The 13,163-nt window shown below is 35.4% G+C and overlaps 1 protein-coding gene across 8 annotated transcripts in view; it reads right to left on the minus strand.

Moving 5' to 3' along the window:
• CCSER2 (coiled-coil serine rich protein 2) overlaps positions 1-13,163 on the minus strand; it is a 76,620-nt gene that overhangs the window by 38,951 nt on the left and 24,506 nt on the right. The window lies entirely within an intron of this gene.

Below are 13,163 nucleotides of genomic sequence, written 5' to 3' on the forward strand. Positions count from 1 at the left end.
AATGTTAGCAGCAGCCTCCTCTCTTTAGAGGCCAAGATCAACCTTACTTGAGACCATCTATACAAACAACAATCATAACACCTCTAGTAATATGATACAATAACAGTGCTAGATGAAACAAAGACAGATTAAAACATTTTTCTGCCTGATGTCTACGGAATACTCCAAAGATTTTTCTATTCATTAATAGCCTGCCTTCTCCCCAATTGGAAGCATTTTAAAACTAAATTACTTTGCTCACTTTGAATTCAAAAACAGCTTTCTGAAGAGAAGATGTTAAATCACCTTATTTTAGCTCTCATATCATACTATCATAATATCATTGAAAGGAAGAGGGGGGAACCTATGTTATCTTGACTTTTTGGGCCAACAAAACTTAAAATAGGCTATTATCAGCACTAAGCTCTGCTGCCTTTTGTCTTTAAGATTCTGGTTCATATAAAGCTATTTCTAAAGGGACTAACAAACTGTCATGTTGCATGGGTGTGCTAATAGTACAAGAAAAATGCAATAAAGTGTTAGTACTAAATGGAATTATACATATTATATATAGTCAGTCAGGTATATTAAAGAAAAAGAACTGTAGTGTGGGCAAGTCAAGCCAGTGTTAAAAAAAACAGAAACACCCCTCTTCCTTTAAGAATACCAACAGTATGAAAAACTCAAGAGGTCAAGGCTGTAGAACATTCAGCTTATTGAGCAGTCAGATGCTGCTAGCACCATGCTCCTGAAAAGCCACATCAGGCAACAAAGTGCAGTATTTGATCAGAGAACCCAGACTCCATTTTACTTCGTTATTCAAAGAAAGCTAAAACTTATTAATACCAAGCGATGATAACACAAAGAAGGTCTAAGGAAACTGTTAATGGTTATACAGCTCTAACTCTTGAGCTCTATTTTCCCATATCCCACAAATAGAAGCCATAGCTTTAAGGCCCAAGACCAGACTCAGGCACTTCACATCTGCCTCTTTTCCAAGAGCAGAAATGCAGATTTTTCTTAGGTTTAACAGCTATACCTAAAGATGATTCATGGGACCAATATTGAAAAATTTACCAAATATTAAGTAAAATAAGTGGTTTACTAATTAATTCTGACTGGATAATAAAGTGATCATTAAATACTTAACTGAATACTTGCATACAGACTATCAATACACCGCAAAACAATATTTACTTGGAAAGCTATCCCTTTGCTGGCTGCCATTTACTAGATTCGCTTTGTCAGACATGTATAGGTGAAAAGGAAAAACACTAATAGGCATTTGTCCAAACTGTTGCACCAACTGTTCTTCAGCAGTCTTCCTACAGTGTTCACAAAGGACTACGGGATTTTATTACAAATTGTGGAAAGAGCTAAGATTTTTTTTTTGTGTGTGTGACACAGAACATTAAACATTCTACATTTCTGCAGGGGAAGTTATTTATTGAGTTAGGAGGGAGAGTATGAGGTGAAAATAGTTCATACGCACTTCATAAAACATGAGCAATATAAAGGAAAGATGGAATGCTTGAGACAAAACCACCTGTTTTTGTTAAATTTCAAAGTCCTACCTGAATGATTTTGTTTACATACAGTATTCTAAGTATTTACAGGAAAAAAAAAATAGAAAAACCTATATATCAGGGCATTGTGAATAATAATAATAATAATAATAATAATAATAATAATAATAATAATAATAAAAACAACTGTGGAAAAGCTTCACAGAGAAATGGAAGCCATTTAAAGGAAATGTGGATTTAACATTTGGGAGAACAAGCTGCCTGTATATATTTACTTCAATTTGTTTCCATTAATTTACATTTTTCCAGGAACTAGAAGATTTTTAACAAACATGTATTCTTTAAACAATTCTGCAAAACGTAGGTGTGTTTGAGAGGCAGCTTTGGTTCGTTAGTTGATAAATTGTTTCTATGCCATGCTTTGATCTTCCAAATTAGTATAAACAAGCACTATTTTCTTCTACTGCAGGAACCTTAATAAGCATGACAAATTACGAACAGTGGCCACAAACATGTAAGAAAGTTGAAAACGTTTGCCATTGCTGTGCAAAAGCACTAAAAAAAAAGCACAGTATAAAACTGTAGTATGTCAGAGTGTTAACTAAAAGACCTAGATAAGCCACTACTATCTTTGTATCAGAACTTCAGAAGTCTAATGATGTCAGAGAAGGTCAGCATTTGAGATGCCAAACATACTTTTCTGTCAACAGCACATTTCATTATGCTTCCCTAATTATACATTCCTGCACCACACTGAGGCAACTCCATGCTAGAAAAAACAATTGTAAATATGAAGTCCTTGTAACAGGTGGGCCATATATGAATTCACTTTGAGTATTTCCCAATAATATCTACTTGGGAAACATAATATAAAAGTAGATGTCAGCAACGTCATCTTGAAATAGCTATAAGATAAAGTGCAGGTTTCATCAACATATTAGTACATATAAAACCTATGTTTACAGACTTCCGTTGTTATTTTTACTACTTTATAATGAACTGAAGTTAACTACATGGCAGTAACATTGTTAATAATGTGTGCTTAACAGTGATTATCTTCACGAAGTGATTCTGGGCAACAAGCTCAAACAGAACAGGAAATAAAAAATTTTTCAGAAGTGCATCAGCTCCAACCCTACAGAATATTACATGTTTAAGCAATTATTAAAAGTTACAGTAAGAGAAGAATCCTATTTTATTTGTATAGTTGAAAAGAACAATGGGGGCATGTAAAGGGGCATGTAACTTCACAAGGCGGATTTAGCACTAGATTTTCTAGATGGTACAACCTAGAAAGTGATTAAGTTTGGGACTGTGAAATCCAACTCAAACTACAATGCTGTCCCCAAGCTCTCCCTCCAGAAAGGTTTTCAACTGAACACAGGCAGCAGTGCTTTGTTCTCTTACTGCAATAGAACAGGAAAAGCATTAAGGTGAGAAACAGATGATCTATAACTACTGGTATAAGAACTGAGTAAGTTGAGAATTCCAACAGCAAGGAACGCTCATATTGCATAAGGAGATGGGAAAAGACTAAATAAAGAGCCAAGGGTAAGGCTGGCAAATAATTACACCACATTTAGCAAGTTTACTGCAACGTTCTGCAAATTCTTTCTGTAGTGACTGCCCTCAGGTGCTATGTCTTACCAAAGGTTAATCAAGCACACACCAACAGCTCACCTAGAACAGCTTGGGTTTTTTGCCTAATTTGTTGGATGCATAGAGTTCAGAACCTCTTTCTCAAGAGACATAATATTAAGTTCTTAAAACCAATGCTTTGAAGATTGGGGTACTGTAGAGCAGCTACTTTTGCTGAAGCTAAACAGATTTATAGTTTAATATAAATTCATGTCCATCATAATGAACTAGAGTAGCAAAATATTAGTTTTGAAACTTCAGCTTCTAAAAATTCCTCATGCTACATACATCATAAGCTCTCTCTCCCACTGAAGAGCAGTATTTTTCAGTCCAACAACTTAAGTTCAAGTTAGCTTAAGTCAGACCTAGGCAAGAGGCCCGATTCTCAGCTTTCCCAGATCTTGAGCTAAGTATATAATGCAATTACAAATAAATTACAGTGTGCCCAAATTAAGGGAAGGATAGAGGTCTACATTTCCTCCCCATTAAACATAAAAGATGTGGACCAGTGAAAGCTTATGACACAATGTATATTACACTGGAATTAAAAAAAAAAAAAAAAAAAAAAAGTAAGAAGTCAGGCATTGGGGTTAGCGCAGAAATACAAAGCAATTCCAGACAAGCAACCCTCAAACAAATTATTTCAGAGAGTGTTCACAGATTTGAGAAAAGAACTGAGCTCAAAATACCAATTCAGTACCCTTCTTTTCATGACAAGGTATACTATCCTGCTTGAAAAGCAATTGCATTGAGGTAGTCATGAACTGTTGGTAAATATTAGGAGCAATGTTTTACCTGTTTCCACAATTCAAGATCTCAGACCTCATTCATTTGTTCTACCTTTAGAAAGTAGGCTGTTAAAGGAAAATAACTCACTAAATCAGTAACAAAAATAATTAGTTAGGTCTTGCTTCCAATAATAAACATGCACTTCTGAAGTCAGTGGAAAATGGAAGTAAAAGCTCACATGCAATTTAAGTATTCCATAGTGATTACTTAAATTGAGTACACATACAAATTTCTTCAGTTTGATTTGCTCTACATCTGGATTTTTTTAAGCCTATATGCACAATTTCTTTGATCTTTTTTACTTTCTTGCTCAAAAAAGACCATACGAGCAATGCACGTAGATCATTTAATACAAAAGATTACAACTCCTTAAAAACTTCAAACAACAAAAATATCAAAGGATAGATATCACCACTTTGGGAAGAAAAATGAAACTACAGAAAGCACGTCTACAAGCCCAAAATCTGGCAGCAAAAGATCATGTGTCATCTACACCATCAGTATATAAGTACCTTTCTGTCATGCCTAGTTCTAACGTTAGTATTCACATAATACTTTCCCAGGTTACTGACCATGCATTTATAGAAGCTTTATCTGACATTAATCTAATTTAGTAAAAACTTTATTGTTAAATCTGGTTGGATATTATGAAAGGTAAACATGATAGGCTATTTCCAGTATATATTTTCAAAGTTGTTTACTCAAAGAACACAGCAGTAATTACAGGTCACTGTTGAATGACAGTGCATTATAGCACATTCCATTTATTTAGTTACACTTTAATCTCTTTGTACAAACAAATCATCAGTAGGTTAGAATAAGACTTCAGATGTGTAGTTAGTCAATTCTTACAGTACCATGCTGTATTCCTTTTGATGAAAATATATTATAGCAAGTATCAGTAACGACGACTATGAAATCAAGGTTATTTTATGACTTCCATTAGTTAAAGGTGCTTTACTTACTTTGAAAGTCGTTAGTCTTTATGGCCAAATTTTAGGCTCAATTTTTCTATGTTTACCTCAAGCTGATTTCCAGTTTTCAGCAAGAGCGTAAACAGTTTCTCAGAAACTGCTGAAAGATGAAGCAAAGTCATTTGTCCACGTAAAATTTTTTCTTCAGTTTTTACGTTAAAAAGATCTCATGGACACATACTGGAAGAAAGCTTGACTTTTAAATTTCTCTGACAGTTCTCTGAAATTCAGATCTCAGTTTGGGCCAAACTTGAGCATAGATAACAAACTTAGAAGCTACTGAAAAACTAATTAACATATCAGAGCAATTTCAGCAATGGCTTAAAGAATGACATTTAAATCATCCTAAAATTAAATTTTTAAAAAAATGCATAAATAAAAAGCCCTCTAAACAGAATTCTATCAAACTCCAAAATACCAGAATTACTTTTATAGGTCTTCTAGATAATTACTACGAGAAAAACATTTTAAAAACACAATTTTACATGAAAAAACCCCAAGTCTTAGAAGAACTAGCATCTCTGTATTAAAACATACTTCCCTGTAAACTTAGAAAAGCACTTGTCAAAGTCACTAAATCATTTAAAGCAGACATGTCCTTGTGACATTCCATTAAAAAAAAGAAAAAAAGTCAAACATGTTGGTCAGATGTCACCTTCATTATTCTTCTACTACTGAAGAGACCTATTTAAATAAAAGATTTGGTGTCTACGTTAGCGTGACATTGAAGCCACGATACTGTGTTTAACATGAATCTGATGCTATGGCAATGAATATATTACTACAAATTTAGCAATATTGATTTTGCCTAATACCACACAGGAGAAAAGAGTAATCATAAAGTAAGTCCAAAAAAAAAAAAAAGCCTCTTGAAACAACAGAAGATGCAGGAGTTCACACTGGGATAGAAAGCCCAATCTCTAGTCCAATGGCTAAGGCTCTAAGTACCACCTGATAGTTTCAAGCCAGTTATTCAGTTGATTCACCCAGCAGTGGGAGTCTTCACGCTTGCAGCATCAAAAGGACAGAACAATCCCTGTACGGAGGGACAATTCAACACAACCTTCTAATGCACAAGAGTACCCTTTAGAACAGGATTATGGTAGTGCATTGTACCACTAGTTGTATTTTTTATTGCAATAAACTCAGTTTCAGAAATTCCCCATCCTATCCCTTAGCAACAAAAAGGCAAAGCTCCTTTTGAGATCATGTTACTCACAAAAACGTTGATAAGATAGCTGAACAGACGTTGTACCTTTTGCCAAAAACTTCCTCAAGTCCAACTGTCTTAAAAATTACAGAGTAAGTAAAGCTTCTCCTACTTTATTATTTCTGAAGTTAAGAAAAACATCACAATACAGCCTTGATGCACATCTCGGCAGCCCAATTGCATAGCAAAGTCCTACTGCTACAGGAAGCGACAAAGATGGAGCTGAATAGGAGGCCAGCTACAAGATACCTAGCTTCCATGATTTACTGGGAGAAAGTATTAAAAAGACTGTGAAGATTACAAAAACATGAAATAGAAATTGATTCTTAGGACACTAGTTCTGGACAACAGAAAAGCACCACAAAATAAGAGACAGCTTTCAAACTGGTTTTGTGAAGAGAAACCTGAGTATGTCTCCTTAGAACATCAAAAAATACCTACTCTCAAACTGAACCTGCCTTATATGTTTTTGTTTTGTCTAAACTGGAGCATTTAGCTGCGATGCATCAGAAGGGCAAGTACTCCAAAAATCTAACTGAGAAGGACAACTAAAGCCTTTACAATCATTCCTCCACAATTTGAATTCTTGTTGACAAAAATCATCACTAGAAAATATGAAAAGTTCTCTTTTCCTCATACATAAAAATACATACTACACTTCTTTTAGTTATAATACAACAGCTGTTCTTAGATTACATTTTCATTATATACAACAGTGCATCTAAATAGTTTTCTTTTTAAAAAAAATCCATTAATAATCCTGCCAGTATGGCAGAAATACCCACAAAGAAATCTTACATTAAAGAACATGATTTTAAACCTTTATATTAGTTATTCATATTGATTCTCTTTGATACGATCTGCAGCTAACATGAAAAAAGTATTAAGGCATCAGAGTATGCCAGATGAAACGTACTACTACTTTCTCACTAGTAGTCATGTCTCTGCAGTTGTTAAGATCTCCCAGCTGGATGCTTCTGGTGTGACATTTGAATGCTACAATCAACATGTGGTTGTATTTTCAAAACAGAATGCCTTTTACCATCTACAAGAGTTCATTCACCTGACTGAAAGTAGGGATCATTGCAGTGAGTTGGCGTAATTCTCGAAGAACAAAAATATACTGTGTTTATACGATTCTCTGTACTTTAATATTTGAAATGAGAAGAAATTGTATTATTTGGTATCTGAAAGTGATTCATGTCTCTACAGTGTCAGAGTGTATTACAAGTCTTACGCTATACTAAAAGGGTACTGTTTCTTATTTCAAACATTCTTTCGCAAATAAAACCTAGATGTGCTTTATGCTCAGAAAAACTAGCAGCTTTAGATGCTTGAAATTCCACAGACGTTTTCATGCTCGTTTTCTATGCAGTTGCATATGCTGCATCTCTTCTGGAGAGATGCTAAAAATTAAAGATTTTGGATTTTCCATTAAAAAAAGATATTGAGGAGGAAGAAAAAGGATGAAAAAAGACCACAGAAAAAAGTTCAACAAGCAGAAGATAAGCATGAGTAAAGGGAGAAAACTACGGAAGAATCTGTCCAAAAAACTCAAGGGAAGCTAAGAGTTTGAGAATAGTACAAAAACTAACAAAGTATCATTCCAGGTACCTGAAGAATGAAAAAGGAAGTAGCTTTTAAAAAACACACACTAAACAGACCGGGTAAATCAGTCATCTGGAGGGCAGCTAAAGGATAACTGCAAAAGCCATATACGATTCAAGGCTGACAGTAGAGAAGAGGGAGACTTCCAGGGTCTTTTTCAATGCTATTTTCAGCATTTGACAACACCCCAGACACAGATAAAGAAACAAATAGGAATTCAATACAAGTCTCCAAAAAGGCAATGTTAAATAAGAACTGAACAGAACTGAAGTGAAGGCAGAAAACAGACACAGAAGATAAAGACACAGGAAGGCACATACCATACTATAGGGCTGAAGAGAAAAACCCACTGTAAACAAAGTCATAAGAACACAGGAAACCACACAGGGAAGAGAAAGGATGGAACTCTGCAGGATATCAAAAATAGGATAGGAAGGGAGTTATTTTAAATGCTGTACATTGCAAGTCACATTAAAGGTAATTAAGCCCAACATCCAAACAAGTATTTCACCATTTCATTCATGCTCTGTAACAGAAGGTTGCTGCGACAACAAATGCAAGAACAACTTTGTTCTGAAAATCCAAGACATTTTATGTTTAATTATTAGATATAACAATCTTAAATAAAGATTTACTATTCTTGAAAACATTTTTATAGAGGCATTGTATGTTCTACCTAGGTTTACTGAAAGTAGATACGTAATAATTATTAGGTTAAGTTATTACCCACTATATCTCAAGCAGCAGCTATGCTTGCTGCTTCATTTTATGGGGTTTTTTTTATTATAAAATCAGATGTCAGGCTGTAAGAAATCTGAAATTCAATAGCACAATGAAGGGAGAGAAAGAAGAAAACCAGAAATATTAACTATTCTGTTGAGACTTCACCAATTCATAAGCAACAGCACTTTCCAAACAGGCAGCGCAAGTTAAATCCCACAGCCACAAAAATCATTCCTTGACTGCCATCTAGCCTCCGGTAATGAACCCACAAAAAAGAAACTGAACGGGGGGGGGGGGGGGGGGGAAGGCATTTTTACCATCTTTCTGCAGAATTCCAGAAAAGTTTAGGAACATTTTCCAATTTATTTTTTTTTAAAATAGGCAGATGCTTTTAAGTAGAAAGATTCCATTTTACTATCGAGAACAATAATAGAAAGCCGTCAGCACTAAGCATAAATAGGAACATAGAAGTAGCAGAGGCTGAGGAAAAGCAGTCCTTTCTACTCATTGCTTCCAGTCTGTTTTCAGAAAAAGTCTACCGATATCAGAAGTTCAGCATTGCTTTTACGGTTTACCTACAAATAATGGAGCATTTTACACTATAAAGCAATATGTAATTGCTACAGATACTCTTAACTGGCAAAAATAACTGTGAATGATTCTCACTCCACTGACTTACACCTGTATTAATAGTGTAAGGTTCAGCTTAAAGGAAAACAGGGAGGCTTCAAATAACTGCCAGTTGAGAAAGGAACCAAATCATAACCTCAAAATTCAGAGGAACACCATGGGCAGGGCTGCTACTAGAAGCCCAATTACGTTTCCTCTGTGTAGTAAGTTTTAATTATACCCTAGCTAGATTTTGGGGGTAATCTGAATACGACTTGTTACGCAGCGTTAATGTGTTCTATTCTTATGCAGTCAGCTTAATATACTTGTTTCTAATTAAAAACAAAACAATCCTCAAATACCTCCAAACTATTTTTGAGTAATTCTACTTTGAACAATCTCTAAATGAACTGCTAACAACACAGGAAGCATCCCTGTCACTTACTTGCACTATTGCAAAAGTATATTCTCACTATGTTATCCTGATACATTTCAACAGTGTGAACCAAGAATACAGAAACACTGAAATGCTGTTTACTCAGAGCCACCTCATACGTGGGAAAATGCCACTTTGTTGAATTTCCAGTCTCAAGGAAGATGACAATTAGAGTTACAAGGTGATATCAGATTGCAGTTGGTATCAATATGGCCTGAATGCAATGTTAAGTGTTCTGGAAAAGAAGTTAAAGTGCATCCCATATTTACAACTGTGGGGACAGTAAGACTGAAATTGGGTGTAGAGATTCATCCAGAGGGACCAAAGCTCTGTGTACTACAAAAACAATTGACCCCAACATGTATAAGACACTGCCCCTTCCCTAAACTTCTGATGCTTCGCAACAGAAAATAATTCGGAAAAAGATTCAACACCAATGTTCCTATAACTTATTAGGACACAATTTTAGGTAAAGAGGAAAAGTAAAAGGAAACTGTGTGCCAATCTAGGCAGTTTTAATCAAGTTATCTGTAAAATATTCAGAAACCCAGTTAGATGGGTTAGATGTACGTCTCAATTTGTTTTACATATTTTTTTAAAAGTGTTTTTCTTGTTTATACTGATAACTTTGAAAAATACTCCAACTTTAAGACTACTGTTCTCTTTGGGCACATGTTCACCTGCTCACTATGGTTTGAAGATTTCCTGGGAGTACCAAAAACAATGCGTGAGACTTAAAAATTCAGCAATACAGTTATGCAATACAGCAATTCAGCAATATTAGAGTAATTCTGAAGTCTTTCTGTTATTGAAAAATTATGCTACTTGGTAGAATAAAGAAAAAAATTGAAAAGGAATAGCTATAAACTCACATTAAAATGTAGCACTGGATATGCAGTTACCAACATACAGGAAACATCACTTACAAGCTTATGAAATAAAAGAAGTGCTAATTTCTACCAGTATTTATTCTCATATTTCACACAGCAACACATCAGCTGCTGCTCTCTCTCTGCCTCTCCACCATACAAATTCAAAGCTGTCATTAACAGCTACCACAAATGAAACACAGGAGTACAAGTGAAGTTGCCTTACTTGATTTTGCCAGCCAAAAGAGCATGAGAAGATTTTCTGTGTCAGTTCTGAATCAAGCAGCTCTTAAAGGCATATATGCTTTCCCATCCCAAAGGAAAAAGGTAATTTGCCATAAAAGCTTGTTCACAAAATGTCATGCCTCTCAAACCAATATCATAAGAGGTTTGTGCACTGTAAAATAGTCATATAACCTCTTAATAATATTTGACAGCAGGGACATGTACATCACACAGGACAGACAGAAACGCCATCTCATTAAGTAATTCAGTTTCTCACTACCTCCCATTGCTGTAATAATTAAGCTCTGAAGTTGAAGACTAGAGCAGTGGCGGGAGGGTAAAGCAGTGGCTATTTTCACTCTGAAGGCAGCAGCTCTGAAATCAGTCTCTACTTTCATGATATTTTCTCTCTCTGCCACGAGCAGAAAACCGTCTGCCAGCAAACTCTGCCGAAAGAATGGTTGAGAGACCCTGCTAACAGAACATACTGAAACAAGTTTGTACTCTTAGTTCTGTATTAAGACAAGTAATAATACAGACTGAGTTTTACATAGCAGTTGCACAGTTTTCTACTAAAAGTTTAACTGTGGACATATTAATCAAGGACACTCTCCCATTAATTTAGTATGTTCACAAATATTATCTGTTCATAATGGAGACTAAATGCAAAAAGGTGACACTGACTTCTGAGGCTTTGAAACTAGAAACAAGCAGTCTAATGGTTTTCCAAATATAAATTTTTAGGCATAACAACGTTTTTTAGAAACTGAAGATATGAAAAACAAATGCCAGAGGTTTTTATACTTGTAATATTGGAAAAATGAAAGCAATTATATCGGCCTAATGAAAACTATGAAGTTAGAACAGTACAATTCAAGTGAGTCAGTGTCACTTTTGCCAGATTCTGGAACATGGCATGAAGATGTTGTGACAAAAGAGTATAGAACTTGGACATGACCTTATGAACTTAAACAGAGGTTACCAGCAACACCAGCTTCAGGTAAGTGGCACACAGATGCATGCCAATTAAAAACACCTTTCAAGGCTGACATCTGTATTAGATTACAATCCCAGAATCACCCTATTTCTGAGCAGGAAGTTTCAACTACTTTATAAATTTTAGAAAACAGAGTAAGACAAAGCTCTTTCACACAGACAACCTAAGCAGAAATGGCAGCTTACCAAGACAATGTATTTCCAAGAAATCCTTTTATATCACAAGTGATATAAAAGTGATTTAGACATGGTGTTTGTCATTTTCTAGAATGCATCAGTAAAAGCTAAAGTCTCACAGAAGATTCCTGGGCTACTCTGATGTCTCTTGCCAAGAAAAATATTGGTCTACAAACCCAAAAGTCAGGTTTTCAGGAAAAGGAGTGTGAAGGACCAATGAATTATTCAATCTGTCCTGCAGAACAGGATTTCTTTGGTGATGAACGCAACAAATGAAAATTCTCTGAGCAGAAGCAGAAAATATAGAACTCCACACTGACATTCCACATTAGTGATGCTATATGCTATACAGCTCTGTCCATAAAAATGGTCTCCAGTATGCTGGGCACAGAGGGAAATGTAGAAGGAGGTACAATACAAATTGCAAAGTATCTGACACCCTCTGGCTTTGCTCTTAGTCACTTCCCAGGAGGTTCACAGATTTTTTTTTTGTTTTCTACAGTGTGTCCACACCTGATTAGATAGATATGCCACTGAGAATTTCAATTATTGCCCATACAGATCTACATGTCTGCATCAGATGATTTCTGAAGTGCCTTTATAATTGGTTTGTTTGAATACTTTCTAGGTAATAGGTAGATGAAATTACTTCCCCCTACACTGGTACTACATTCTCACAGGCAGTCTCACTACTCTGACATACTAATGAATTCTAATATCGATTCACATACCTATAGGGAGAGGTTGCCCAGTTTTCTCCTCTGTGGTCCAGTTATGTCACAACACTGGCCAGATAAACTTGGCAGCAGCAAAAAAGACTAAAATGTCTGGGGTCTCACAGGCTTGTTAGGCAGTATCTTCAAGTGCCAAAAAAGGACCAGCTAGTTCAAAATTCAAATTACTCTAATATACATATGACAAGATTCCCTAAGACTAGAGCCATTATACCTAATTCAATATTGTTATACTACAAGAATAAAGCCTTCTCCTTCCTTTCAACCTCACTCCCTCACTAAAGTACTGGGCATCTAGTCATGTAATTAGCTGTCACTGTACCGAATTCCCTAGCAAAGAAATATTTTTTTTTAAAAATACCTAACCACAAACAAAACTAGAGATGTGTATTTATTAACGTCACAATGAATTCAAGTCAGAATCGCACTGAGGTGCAACCATCCTTTGGTTTTAGGCACAGAACAAATTCAGACCCTTCTTAAGGAAGCGCCCAGTTGAAGTACACAAACTACTTTAAGGAAGCATCATAGGAGCAACACAATGCAGTTAATTCTCTGTATTAGCGTAACCTTTTGTCAGCCGAAAGACATGTATTTTAACAAAGGAGGAAATGCAATTAGTCAACACTGTTCATCTGAGTACAGACTGTCAAAAAAATACAAGTGTCTT

This window comes from Mycteria americana, chromosome 6 (assembly GCF_035582795.1).
Source record: "Mycteria americana isolate JAX WOST 10 ecotype Jacksonville Zoo and Gardens chromosome 6, USCA_MyAme_1.0, whole genome shotgun sequence".
NCBI classification, from domain to species: domain Eukaryota; kingdom Metazoa; phylum Chordata; class Aves; order Ciconiiformes; family Ciconiidae; genus Mycteria; species Mycteria americana.